A 13577-nucleotide genomic window follows, 5' to 3' on the forward strand; every position below is an offset into this window, starting at 1 on the left:
TAGATATTGTAATTTGGAAGGGGAAAACTCTAAACAAAAATTATACCAAAAATATTTAACTATGATTATTGTTATACCAAATCAGCATTATATGACATAAGAATATTACAGCATAGAGTGTATGCTGTAATTTGGGGGGAAGAAGATGATAGTAGGTGGATATAGTTGTACAACTGATCTTTGAAAGCTACATAATTTAAAAGACCTTCATTTTAAATATAAGATCATGGTTTGTATTTGAATAAGTAAGGAAAAGTGGATGTTTACGAAGGCAAAAGCATTAGTGAAACCATAAGCATAGAATCTAGGATAAAAAAATCCAAAGAAACATCAAAGGAAACAGAACTTCCTGCAGCACTTATAAATCATCCTTTAAAGAGGAGTGCAGCTTGGTGAATCAACTGATTTTGGTAGCTGGGTCAGGCGTTTGCTCTTCCAGAAACAGAATGATCCCATGAGTCAGTGTGGTAAGCTTTGGGGAAGAACTGACATTAATCTCAGGAGGCCAATGGGCCCACTAAGCTGTTTAGTATTCTGTTAAAATGATTTCGCACAGATACAAGAGCACTGTTCGTGAGATACAAGGAGTCAGCTTCTTTAAAGATGATGCCAGAGACTTTCTAGGTGGTCTGGACACAGGTGGGATGAAAGACTTTTTTCAGGCTGTTTTCAGACTTTCAGAATGCTGTTTTCAGACTTGCCTTGTAAGGGGGAGGTCATGGAATAGGGAGACCCTCTTTCAAATACTAACCCACATTGAGAATCTGTGCCCAGATGCTTATTGTATAATAGTGTAAATGGGGAACCCATTGTTCTTTTTTTTACCCAAATTACACCTGGCCTGGTGAAATAGACCTGGCCTTGATTACAATATGAAAAAGAAATGACACACATATGTAATTTAAATGTGAATGATCACAAAAATAGAGGTTTGGATCTTAGAGGTGCCTATTTTTACCTCTTCTCGAATTGCTCCAATTCCAAGCAGCATCTCTCTTGGTGGCATATGGATTCCCTCCAACAGCTGCAGTAGTGTGCAGCCATCAGCGATAGAGATGGCTTGAATTCCTGAAAATATTTTTGAAGGTGAGGGAAGAGAGAATAAGGAGCTACAAATATGAATCAGGGGGCTGGTGAGATGGCTCAGTGGTCTAAAGCACCTACTTAGAACAAGCTCAACAAAGCACAGGGACCGCGGTTCAATCCCCCAGCACCACATGCCAGCCAGCCCCGCCCCCTGGTGGGCTAAGCTGGCCACACACACACACACACACACACACACACACACACAAATAAAAAAAAATATGAATCAGGACGATGTGCCAAGGAGCACTTCATTTTCTAACTCAAAGAAGACTACCTTTCAAGTGGAGAGACTGACCCTGATGAGACAGATGTAATAAAAGAGGAAAGACTACCTTACTGGATAAAGTCCTCTGCACTGCTAAGATCCACTTGATCCTCTTCCCCTTTCCCATGGACTTCCAAGAAATTCATAGCCTTCATTTTATCTCCTTTCAAAAATTTTCCTACCCCCAAATGGATTCAATATTTAACTTGACTTAATGTACACACTAATTCTAATTTTAAATATTCTTGGTACTTACACATAACTTAGACACATGTTATTACTTACAGCAGAAATAAAGACACTATAAAAAGCTTTAATACCCCCATTGTAGTGTGGGAAAGAGTTTTCCTTATTGTACTTGCTTTAATGAAATGGTCAGAGCAAACTAGGTTGTTTCTACTAGGGAATGTGAGACTGGGGTGATATCAATTTAGATGCTTCTGCTTCCATTTGAGTATTACATTTTCTCCCTATTAATATGATTGATCCAAGAGTTTAATAAATTAATTAAATGTAATGGCCCACTCATCGAGTTCAATCTCTTACTTTTCATTTTTTCTCCTAATCTTCATTTTTTTTCTTGTTATTATATAATAACACTTCTTCAACTATGTAACAAAACTGATGAATAACGATTCTGGTCAGGATACAGCAATTTATTTATGTATTTATTCTTCCACCTACTAAACTTTCTATTCACCCACCCATCCAACTATTGTTTCCATTCAATAAACATAAAGTAATTACCTGTTTTGTGCTAACATATCCATTGCAAACATGATCCTGTTCTACCTCAGCTAAAGTTACAACAAGGGTGAGTCATGTTAGGCTAGAATGGTATGCTTTAATACAGCTGTGTTTATGAGTTAAAATTGTACCTTCTGTGAGTATTATCATATAAGATAGTAAAATCACAATTGTAAAAATCAGTGGTAAGGATACAATTCATGTATATGAAAGTAAAACTTAGTTTGGGATTAGAGATTGCTTCCCCAAGGCTTTGCTCTGAAGAGAGATAGGGAAGAAAATATTAAAATAAGCCTGTACGTCTGATTTATTTCACTCAACATTAAAAATGAAAACAAAACACTGCAGTTATTGCATGCTGAGAAAAGTTGCCAACAGTTAAGATTTGAGAAGTAGACACAGCACAGGTCCTGTAGGGATTTTTAGGATTGATTTAAAGATTTAGGTCTTTTTTCTTAGGTCAGTAGGTTATTTTTAAAGAGCTGTAAGCAGAAAACTGACACAACCAGTCAGCTATTCTTTTTCTTCTAAACTTTATAGTTTCCTTGTTGTTATATAGTTTTTCTATTATTTTGAAAATGTAACATTTTCTCTTAGTCACTCTTCAGAAAACTTTTTAAAAGATATGTACAGTAGGGCAGGCCTGATAGCTCAGTGGACTAAAGTGCCTGCTTTGACAGAGCACAGCAGCAGGGTTTTGATCCCTGGCGTGCCGTGCCAGCCCCGCCCCTGGGGCATACTGAGACTGTGATTGAGACTGGGCATGGTGGCGTGTGCCTATAATCCTAGCACTTGGGAGGCTGAAAACAGGAGGATCATTACAAGTCCAATATACATAGTGAGCCCCTGTAGACACTGTACTAAATACAAAATAACAAGATAAAACAAAAAATGTACAGTAAAAGAAGTGTTCCTTTCACTATAGAGTCCTACCTCCTACTGTGTCTTCTTAGCAGTAACAAGCGTTGTAACTTCTTGGGCATTTTTTTCCCACATAAACCATTATTGTAGACTTAATTTGATAAAAAATCTTTACTACAGAAAATATGAAACTACATAAAAGTAGCAATAACAGTAAAATAAACCTCTGTGCGACCATTACATTACTCCAGCAGTTGTCAACATAGAGACAATCTTCTCCCTCCATAATGTTACCTACTATTTTTAGCCTCTTTGCTACATATTACTTTGAAACAAAGCCTAGATATGATATAAACTTATCAGTAAATGTTTTAGAAAGCAGGTGCCTAAAAGGAACACACCCTTTAAAAACATCAGCACTATAATCACTTTATAAAGCCAGGGACCCTTGGAGACCTTGTGTAGGCTCGGTAGAGGAATGGCCCGAGGTTTCATCCTCACCATCACTCTCAAGGTTGAGAGCCACCTTCTGGGGCTTTTAGTCTGTTTCCAGGCCAAACACATATCTTCAGGCAGAAAGAGTGAGGAAGACACTGCAGGTTCAAGAACTACTTGCTCTCTACCTCTGGAATAAGCATTTGTTATGTCCTTACTTCTCATATAGTCTATACTACTATATTATTGGCATCCATTATTTACTGCATGGGGATCCGAACAAGTCCCATGACTTGGGTCTTTTAATTTGTACACTCATTTTCTGTTTCTATTTTTTCTTGAATGTGCTTTATTGTTAGTTATAGAATCTAGAAATTTTTGTTGTAGAGTTTTTCGCAGCTCCTAAGCTTACTGTCATGATATTGTTTAACATGTTTTATTGCTGTCTGAACCTCATGCACACTGCTAGTTGTCAAATTTAGATTTGAGGCACTCCTTTGCTTTTGTTTTTACCAGATGACATAATGGGTGGTGGTATGTTCTTCCAACAGGAAGCACATAATTGATGTTTTCCTATCTTGTTGTAATAACAGGATTGAAAATCACTAACTGGATGCATTAATTCATTCCAGATTGCAAAAGGATATTATCTTATTCTATCATTCTTTCTTTCTTATTGTGAATCTTCCATAAAGAGAAGTTATCTTTAAAGTGCTAAAAGTACTAAAGTACCCTTAAAGTATCTGTTTACCTTAAGTCTCCTTAATTTCCTTATTTTCTGATTTGGGAGTAATTATTTTATTTTATATATTCAGTGCAGGGTCTATAGGGTCTCACTGCACAGATCAGACTCCTAGTGATCCTCTTGGTTTCAGCAACCCAAGTGCTGGGATTACAGATGCCCACCACCATACCCATCCTCAATTACTATCTCAGTGTACCCCAGGGGCAGGGCCAGCACCACAGGGCAGGGAGTGAACCCCAGTTCTTGTGCCTGCCTAAGCAGGTATTTTAGTCTGCTGAGCTAACTGGCCAGCCCAGGAATGCTTGTTTTATATCCAATATATGTGTACCTATTTTCCTAGGTTCGCCATCCCCGATTATTCAGAAGTCCACTTACACCATATTTTCCCATCCCAGTAACAGTGACTTTTTAAAGGATCTTTTGTCTTCCTCTATTGGTGTTGGTGTGTCAAGATTACTGAGTACTCAGGAGATTGGCAACTATTTTCTTTTCATTGTTTTGGGGGCTTTGAAGTGACCAAAGGAATTTTTTTTCACTTTTTAAAGAACATAAAAATCTATTATGAGCTTATGCTGATATTGTCAAATAAAAATCAGGACTACAGAGATTTTTCCTAACATCAGTTATATTATACCAGCATTTCTTTTATCTTATGCCCAAATCTTAGTTCTTAATCACACTAATGTAATTTTTCACTTCATTTGCTTCATACTATCCACACAACAGCCTCGTAGCAATAATACAATGTTATCAGAAATTTTATGATTACTGAAAATAGCTCCATTTTCAAATATTACTGTTTGGTGGGTTTTTTTAGTATCCATCCCACCATGGGTGTGGAACAAATTACTGGGTTTTAAATTTCCTTAGAATGTTTCCTGGCTGAGCCGTTAGGCAAAAAATTAAATTACAGGCAGAGATGATGTTGTAGCTCCATGACTGAGTAGCTGCTTTACACGTGCAAGCCTCTTGGCTTAAATCTCAAGATCTGTAATGAAAATTTGAATTATAGAATTATGATTCTGTATTTCATTGTACTTTACCCCTACGACTGAAGTTAATTTTTTAAATTTTGTGTATACATAATTTCAAAATTCAATTTATCAGACAGGGCATATTCAAAGAAGGCTGCAGTGACCATTGTTTCCTTTATTGCACTCCCACTTAGGCATCACTGACAATCTGAGCCAATTCACACACATATATATGAATTTATAAGCATGAATACATGAATGCATGCTACAGATAAATTATCAGTTCACAGAAACAGACGCAAATATGTATTTCCTTTTTATTTAGTTACATGACAGCCGTTTGGAAAATGCTTATGTTGCCAATATTCATACAGTAGCTAAGAAGACAACAGGTCATGCCAGGAGCTACTGGGGGAAAAGCACGAGAAAGTGCAGATGTCAGATGCCCGATAAATGCAAAGCTGAAGTTCATTACACAGTGTAGTGAATGTCTGTGTTGTTTTATGGCCTTTCCTAATGAAATTCTTAATTGCTACCTGATTGCTCATCTTTGAGGCTTGTTTTGCCAGAAAAAAATGGTTCTTTGAGTTTCCCAAGTTAAAAACTATTGTTGAATTTGATTAAAGTTTCATATTGTTGCAAGGACAGGCTGCAAAATTTCCATTTGCACACACGTCCCTTGTGTTACACATATACAGTGTGCAAGAACTGCACTTTACAATGTATTAGCAATTTAGTTACACAGTTTGCTGTTTTGTTATTTTCAATTTAATGTACTAGCTTTTGCATTTAACAGAGTCAATAATAAGTGAAGCTGGATTAGTCAATTTCACTATGGATTACTGTTCAATTTAAGTCAGATTTCTTTTGCTGTACTCTGGAATTAACAGAACGAAGTATGATTTAGCCCTGAAAGGCAAACAAAGACCATTTGCCAGGTTTATGCTTTTTATTTTTAAAACACATTATCGTTTAATTCTGTCATGAAAATGAATTCTCCCATATCACTCCAGACAAAGTACAGTTGCAGGTCTGATCACTAGATGTCTACAGAATGAAGTGGGTTTTACCTAGAGGACAGGACGCCATACTAATGAATTTATTGATTCAACAATGAACATTTTCAAAACTGGTGTGCTGGGGGGGATTGGTGGTAACATTATAAGGAAAGAAACTGGAGTGGAGCATGAAGGACCTCTGTGGATGTATTAGGACACTACATGGCTTAGAATAGAGGTGGCTACAATGTGGAGTTGCCATATTGAGTTGGAGCCTAGAAACTTCATGAAACATTATGTAAACATACATCTCATTAACGTATGTAAACCTTTTCAGTAATAACAGAAGCAAAGTAACATTTTCCTTAAAGTTTCATTTCAAAAATCCAAATAACTGAAATTTAACATTATTTTTTGAGGCTAACAAAATTGAAACAGAAGCAACAAACCAACAAACAAAATAGGATATAATTATTATTTACTAAAATGATGATTTTCTTCCTAGTTTCCTTTAATACCAAATTGCCTTAAATTTGTCAAAAAAAATGAAGATGACTGGAGTATAGATCTTTTTTTTTCAAATGGAAAGGGGGCTAAGAAAAGAAAGGTGGGGATGGGTAGGGAGAGTGAGCCTAAAAAGAATTAAGATGTAACAGGCACAGGTGTCAAGTGTTCACAATGGATGTAATTACTATATACGATGAACTTGAATGGGAAGAAGTGAAGATGGGTGAAGGGAAACTAGAGATAGAGGGATGGAGGTAGGAAAGAAGGGAAGGCAATAAAAAGACTGAAGGCACAATTTAAGTAAATGTATCTGCTCCCTAGGATGAACATAATCATTATATTCTACAAACATGTACTAATAAAAACTTAGTGTAAAAAACTGTAAAAATGAAATCAACCCACCAACATTTGATTTAGCTGCAGCATTGTTCTTAGCCTTCAAGGAACAATGGATATATTAATAATGTTATTTTTATAGCTTGGGCCACATGAGATCATTGGTAACCTTAAGAAATCAATTGCAAATATTAATGTTGTTATTAGAAGATGGTGAGGAAGTGGAGCAAGCTGATACAATTTATTCATGCTTTTATTAACAGTATTTATTGCACTTTGAAAAAGTTTAAGTGTATGAAACAAAGTTTAAGTAGATGTGGAAAAGAAGACAATAGTGTGACATTTTACCAAGATGAAAGAACAGTTTTCTGACGACATTCTTTTTCCAGGTGAAATACAGTATATTCTATTTTTACGTATTTAAATTTTTAGTTTGAAAACACAATTAAAATTTTAATGGCAGTATATTTATTTGGGTGATAAAGTAAATTAACAGTTCTATATTCCACCTTAAGGGTTTATCCTCATTTCTTCTGACTTTGGGAATCCATTTGCATAAGCTTATGCATATTTTTCTTGCTGTTTCTTCATGCACATATAAGCAGCCATGCATATATGTTATCCATTATATTTACTACTTACTTAAAAACTGGGTAGCCCTTGTATTTTAAAAGTTTTCTTTTTAGACAATTGTCCCTATATTCACACCTGGTTTCAACTGGATGAATGAATGTATACCTTTATATTTAAATGACCCGTTTCTTCTTTCTCCTTTTCTATTGCCCTTACACGGTATCAGCAATGACATTTTTCTAATTCCTCACAGCTTTGCATTCTTTCTAGCAGTGTTGCTAGCTTTGACTGATCTCTAACTCCTAGGTCAGATGAGAAATCGATGATTTAGCATCATATTTATCACCTCACTTCATTCTGCTCCTCATTTAATTGATTGTTTTATCTCCATGTCATTAAACCATTTTGTATTTTGATATTCTGCTGGAACCTTCATTCCTCAGAAGTTTTCATTTTAGTTGCAGCAAAATATACCACTTGCTCACCAATAGACAATTGACATACATTTCCTGTTACTTTTTAGTTGAATAAAACAAAAATTCCCATAATTCTGAGTTTCCCTGCTTGAAACTATCTGTTTGAAGTTTTTATATTTGGCTTATTATATTTATATATTTGAAATCCTTGGTTCACCTTCCTTTTGCCTTTAATAGCTCTTAAGTGCTGCTTTACTGTATTCTAGCATTGGCTATTGGTAGACAGACAAATCTATGGTTCACTTTGTTTCATACCAAGGACTTAGTTTCTGGATTACCTTCAATATTCGATGACTTTAATAGTACACACCATAATTGACTGTTCTAGTCAGTTTTCCATGGGGGAAAAGCACAGGTTTAAAACTTCTTTATTTTCAGAAAAAATATGGAATTATATTTTATATGTTTGTTTTGTTCCATTTTGAATTTCTGGGTTCCTTTTTAGGACTCCAACTATGAATTCTTATTGGCTGTCTTTCCTGCATCTTCTGTGTTCGGTCAAGGTGTGTATTTCCATTTTTTTTCTTCTCCTTTCTATCTACTTTGCCTCCTCGTGTGGCCACTGATCACTGTGGCAGCTACTCTCCTTGTTTTCTTTCTAATAATCTTTAGTTCTGCAACCCTCTGCCTTCTCTCCTTTCCTTGGCTGAGTTTCATCTGCTCATGTTTCATTTTTCTCTATTGTGTGGCCATTTTCCCCTTGAGCTCTTATTTTTCTGCCTCTTGGACTTCCTTTTGGTACAATTGCTTCATAACTCATTTTAATGGAGAGATCTTTGGCTCACTCTTCAGTTACAACTTGACAATATTTTGGGGGGTACTTTTCCTCCTGTTGGAAAGTTTTACTACTTTTTCACACATTTTTAATGGTACTTTTGTGTGGATTCTGTACCACTGCTACTTTATGGCCAAAGGTTAAATGGGTTAGAGTTTTCTGTACCAAGCATTTGCAGGTGGGCTCTATGGCGGGTGGGACTGCGCACGTGCAAGGATAGGAGACATGTTTACAACGTCAGGTTTTATCTTCTGCTGCCAGATAAATGAACAGTGTATTCGAAGTCTAACACTTCTGAGTGCTTCTCTAAAAGGCTCATCCATAGGCCTCCACCCTTTTCCAAAATTAACTTGAACTGGATCCAGGGGATTTCTGCCAAATCCTTGGGCTCACGGCGGCTTTTTCAAGGACCTGTTTTGGTGGTGATTCACAAAATGCTTTTGTGCACGCTCCCTTCCCAAGACTCTTACAATATTTCCTGGCATCTTTAATTCACTGAGGCTCTTAGATCAGCACCACTCCGCTCTCAGCAGCTCCCATTTCAGCTTTTGCGCCTTCAGACCTGTCCTTTGTCTTCAGGAGGCGCTCTTTGTCAGTTCGTCCCGGGGTCTCCAGCACTGAGAGGCTCTAGCACGGTGGTTAATGTTGAAAGCTGTTGCGGGGGCCAAGCACCAGGCCATGCTCCTTGTAGATTTGTTCCTGCAGCCTTTGACTTTTTCACGTTATTTCTTTCTCTTGACATATGTTCATGATACATAATGCAGTAATGATCTTCATCTTGGGAAACACTAGTGCACCCGAATTATTTTTCCTTCTCCTCTGCCTCTGTCTCCCCAGCTGCCTCGTCACAGGTCCGTTCCCATCTCCACCCAGTCTCCTTGTTTCGGTTTAACTGGTTTTTACACTGCTTTTGAGGTTGGAGCACTCCTTCTCTTCTGAGTTTTGATAGAAGAAAAGTGAAGATGTAGCTTTAAATTCCTCCCATTACATACGGAAAGTTTTTATTTGTTAGCTTTTTGTTACTGTTTAAGCGCCATTATTCTGCTCCTATTTTCTCTTTTCTTTTCAAATTTAGATAAAATATACATTAACTGAAGCAAAGCAGTCCAATTAGACATGCTAGTAGGTACTATGAGGTGTATTGTAGTATAGTTTAGATTTGTTTACATATTTATGTCTATATCCTCAATACTTAATGATTTTTTATGACTGAAAGGTTTAAAATCTTTCAGCTTTTTGATATTTATAATTCATTGTTATGTATAGCCATTCAACTATTCCAAAGCATACTAGAACTCTTTGTTCCTATCAAACTTAATTTTCTTTTTTGTTATTTTTAAAGTGATAATTAAACACAATAAAATAAAAACAGACAGAAAAAAGGAATAAAAAGCCAGAAACCAAACTTATTAAAAAAAATGAACCTCACCATAGGCCAACAATCAGATAAACTAGAGGCGATGGATAAATTCCTAGAAAGCTATGACCTACCTGGAGGGAATCCTGAGGAAGCAGATATCCTGAACAGATCACTTGTAAGTAAGGAGACAGAACCAGATTACAAAGGCCTACACCCAAAATAAACATAGGGTTTTGTGGGTTAGGTGATTAAGCCTAGAAAACATTTAAAAAGAATTAATACCAAGGTTCTCAATCTCTGAAAACAACTGAGGAACCATTTCCAAGCCCCTTCACAAGGACAGCAGTACTCTAAAACCAAGTTCAGATGAATGCACTGGAAGAAAACTGCAAGCCAATGTCTCTGATGAATACAGACATCAAATCTCTTAAATGTGTAATGAATTAAACAATATATTAGAAACACAATATGGAATATATTGGAAACACCAAATAGAGTTTATCCTCCTGTTGCAAGAAAGGTTCACATGTTCAGAGTAAAAACTATGATGCACCAGATTAACAAAATGAAGGAGAAAATATGATCAACTCCATAGATGTAATAAAAGAATTTAACAATGTTCTGTGATTAAAAAACAAACAATAACTAAAGTCTCAATAAATTAAGAATAGAAGCAATGAACCTCAACACAATAAAAGCTATTTATGATGAGTCCACTGTTAACATTCCATCCACTGTGATTTTTTTTAGAACATTAAGACAAGTGTGTTCATTCTTGCTATCTTTATTCACTGTAGCACTAGAAGTCCTAGGTTGAGTGATTTTGTAAGAAAAGGAAATAAATGGTATCTAAATTGGAAATAATAAGTAAAATAATCTATTTGCAGATTACATGATCATATGTATTGAAAACCTTAATGAGGCCATCAAAAAACCCAGTGCAGCTAATTAATACATTTAATTTATTAAATGTATTTCATACTTTTGAAGCTATCAAAATCACTTTATTTCTACACAGTGAAAATGAACTTTCCAAGAAAGATAAAATCAAGAACACAATTCTATTTATAGCCACATCAAAATTAATAAAATTCTTAGGAATAAATTTAGTCAATAAAGCAAAAAAAGGTCTGTGCGATGAAACCTCTGAAACATTTGTAAATGCAATTGAAGATGATAGAATAATTAGAAAGATACTCTATCTTCATGGATTAGAAGAACTAGTATAGCTCAGATGTCCATACTACCAACAGTGATCTTCCTAGTCTATACTAGCCCATATAAGTTCTCATGACACCCTTTGAAGAAGCAAAAAAAATTCTAAAATTTTTATGAAGCCACAAAATTCTCCAATTAACCAACAAATTTAGACAAAAACAATAAAGCTGAAGATATCATGCTACTTGATTTCAAAGTATACTACAAAACTATAGTAAAATATCTCAGCATGATGCTGTCATGAAAACAGACATAGATACAAGACCAGGTGGACTAGAAATAAATCTGCTTGATATTTGACAGTAGTGCCAAGGTTACACAATGGAGAAAAAATATTCTTTCAATAAATAATATTAGAAAAACTGATATCCACATTCAGAACAATGAAACTGAATCTTTATACAACACATTCTATAATCAATTTAAAATGGATAAAAGGCTTAAATGTAAGAAGTGAAATTATAAAACTAGCAAGAGAAATAAGAAAAATCTTCTTGACATTTGTCTGAACAATGATGTTTTTGGCTACAACCCCAAAAGCACAGGCAATGAAACCAAAAATAGGTGAAGGGGATTATGTCAAGCTAAATGCTTCCATGCAGCAAAAGAACTCAGCATAGGAGTACAGGGACCTCCACAATATAACTGGAGAAAATATTTTCAGAGTATAATCTGCTAAAAGGTTATTATTCATAAAATAATCCAAATAATTCAATGACAGGAAATTAAATAGTCTGATAAATGGGCAAATCTTTTTACAAAGAACAACTAAAGTGTCCACAGTTATATGCAAAGATACTCAACATCATTAGTCATGTTTAGATGGAAAACTACAATGAGGTTTCACCTCAGTGTTACTTAATTGCTGTTATAATGGCCTGTCAAGGAGCAAGAAATAATAAGTATTTCCAAGAATAGAAATAAAAGGGGTTGCCTGCAAATTGTTGGTGGAGATGTAAGTTGGTATGCTTGTTTGAATTCTTCAAAAAATTCAAATCAGGAGCTGGTGAGATGGCTCAGTGGTCTAAAGCATCTACTTAGAACAAGCTTAGCAAAGCACAGGGACCATGGTTCAATCCCCCAGCACCACATGCCAGCCAGCCCTGCCCCCTGGTGGGCTGAGCTGGCCATACACACACACGCAGGCACGCACGCACGCACGCACACATACATGCATACATACATAAAAATTAAAAAAAAATAAAAAAAACAAAAAATTCAAATCAGTTATTATATTATCCAGAAATAACATCAGTGGGTATACATGTAAAAAATACCTCCAAGAGGTATCAGTATTCTCATTCTAACAAAGGCATTATCATCAGCAGCAGGACAGGGGATCATCCTAGATGTCTAAAATGTCTGTTGTTAGATGAATGGGTAGAGAAAACGTGACGTACACTAACATCTACATAGGAATCCACAACAGAATACCATCCAGATTTTACTAGAGGACATTACACAAAGTAAAAAAGCAGACAGAGAAAAATAAATGTCCTGGGATCTACCAGAACAGGCATGTGGAAACTTTGAAAATGGATTTACAGTGTCTCAGAGTGGAGCAGTCACTGCCAAGACGAGCCATGAGAGTGAGTCATGGAGGAATGCTGAAACAGAGGTGCAAAGCTTCAGCGAGATAGGAGGCATCAATAGCCCCTGGAGGTTGTGAGCACAGTTAATAACACAATGCTGTGTATTTAAAATCTGCTAGAGAAGTGCACCTTAAAACCTCACAAAAGAGACAACTGAGTGAAATGAGGGCTGTGTTAATTTAGCTTGACTGTAGTGACCATTTCACATTATATACATATACCAAGCATTGGATTGTAGTCCATAACACATCAAAGTTGTATTTTTCATATATGCCTCAATGAAACTGGGAAAATAGAGCTGATTCTCAAGAGATGCAAAAGACTAGGGTCATGCATCCTGTGTGATAGGCAGGCCTACACAAAGGTGATGAGAAGAGTCATTTGTGGGGAAAAAAGAAATGTGATTGAAAACTAATATTGGATAGGCTGCGATTTCTACAGGAGGTACAGAAATATCACCTCGAGTTGGGGTTATGCAGCTATGGTGCTGTATGACTCTAATCCCAGGAATCACATGAGTTTGAGGCTAGCCTGGACTACATAGTGAATTAAAGGCCAGCTTGAAATCTTGAAATACATAGTGAGAGCCTGTCCAGAGAGAAGGAGAGAGGCGGAGAGAGAGAGAGAGA

Source organism: Octodon degus, unplaced genomic scaffold (assembly GCF_000260255.1).
Source record: "Octodon degus isolate 3935 unplaced genomic scaffold, OctDeg1.0 scaffold00088, whole genome shotgun sequence".
NCBI classification, from domain to species: Eukaryota; Metazoa; Chordata; class Mammalia; order Rodentia; family Octodontidae; genus Octodon; species Octodon degus.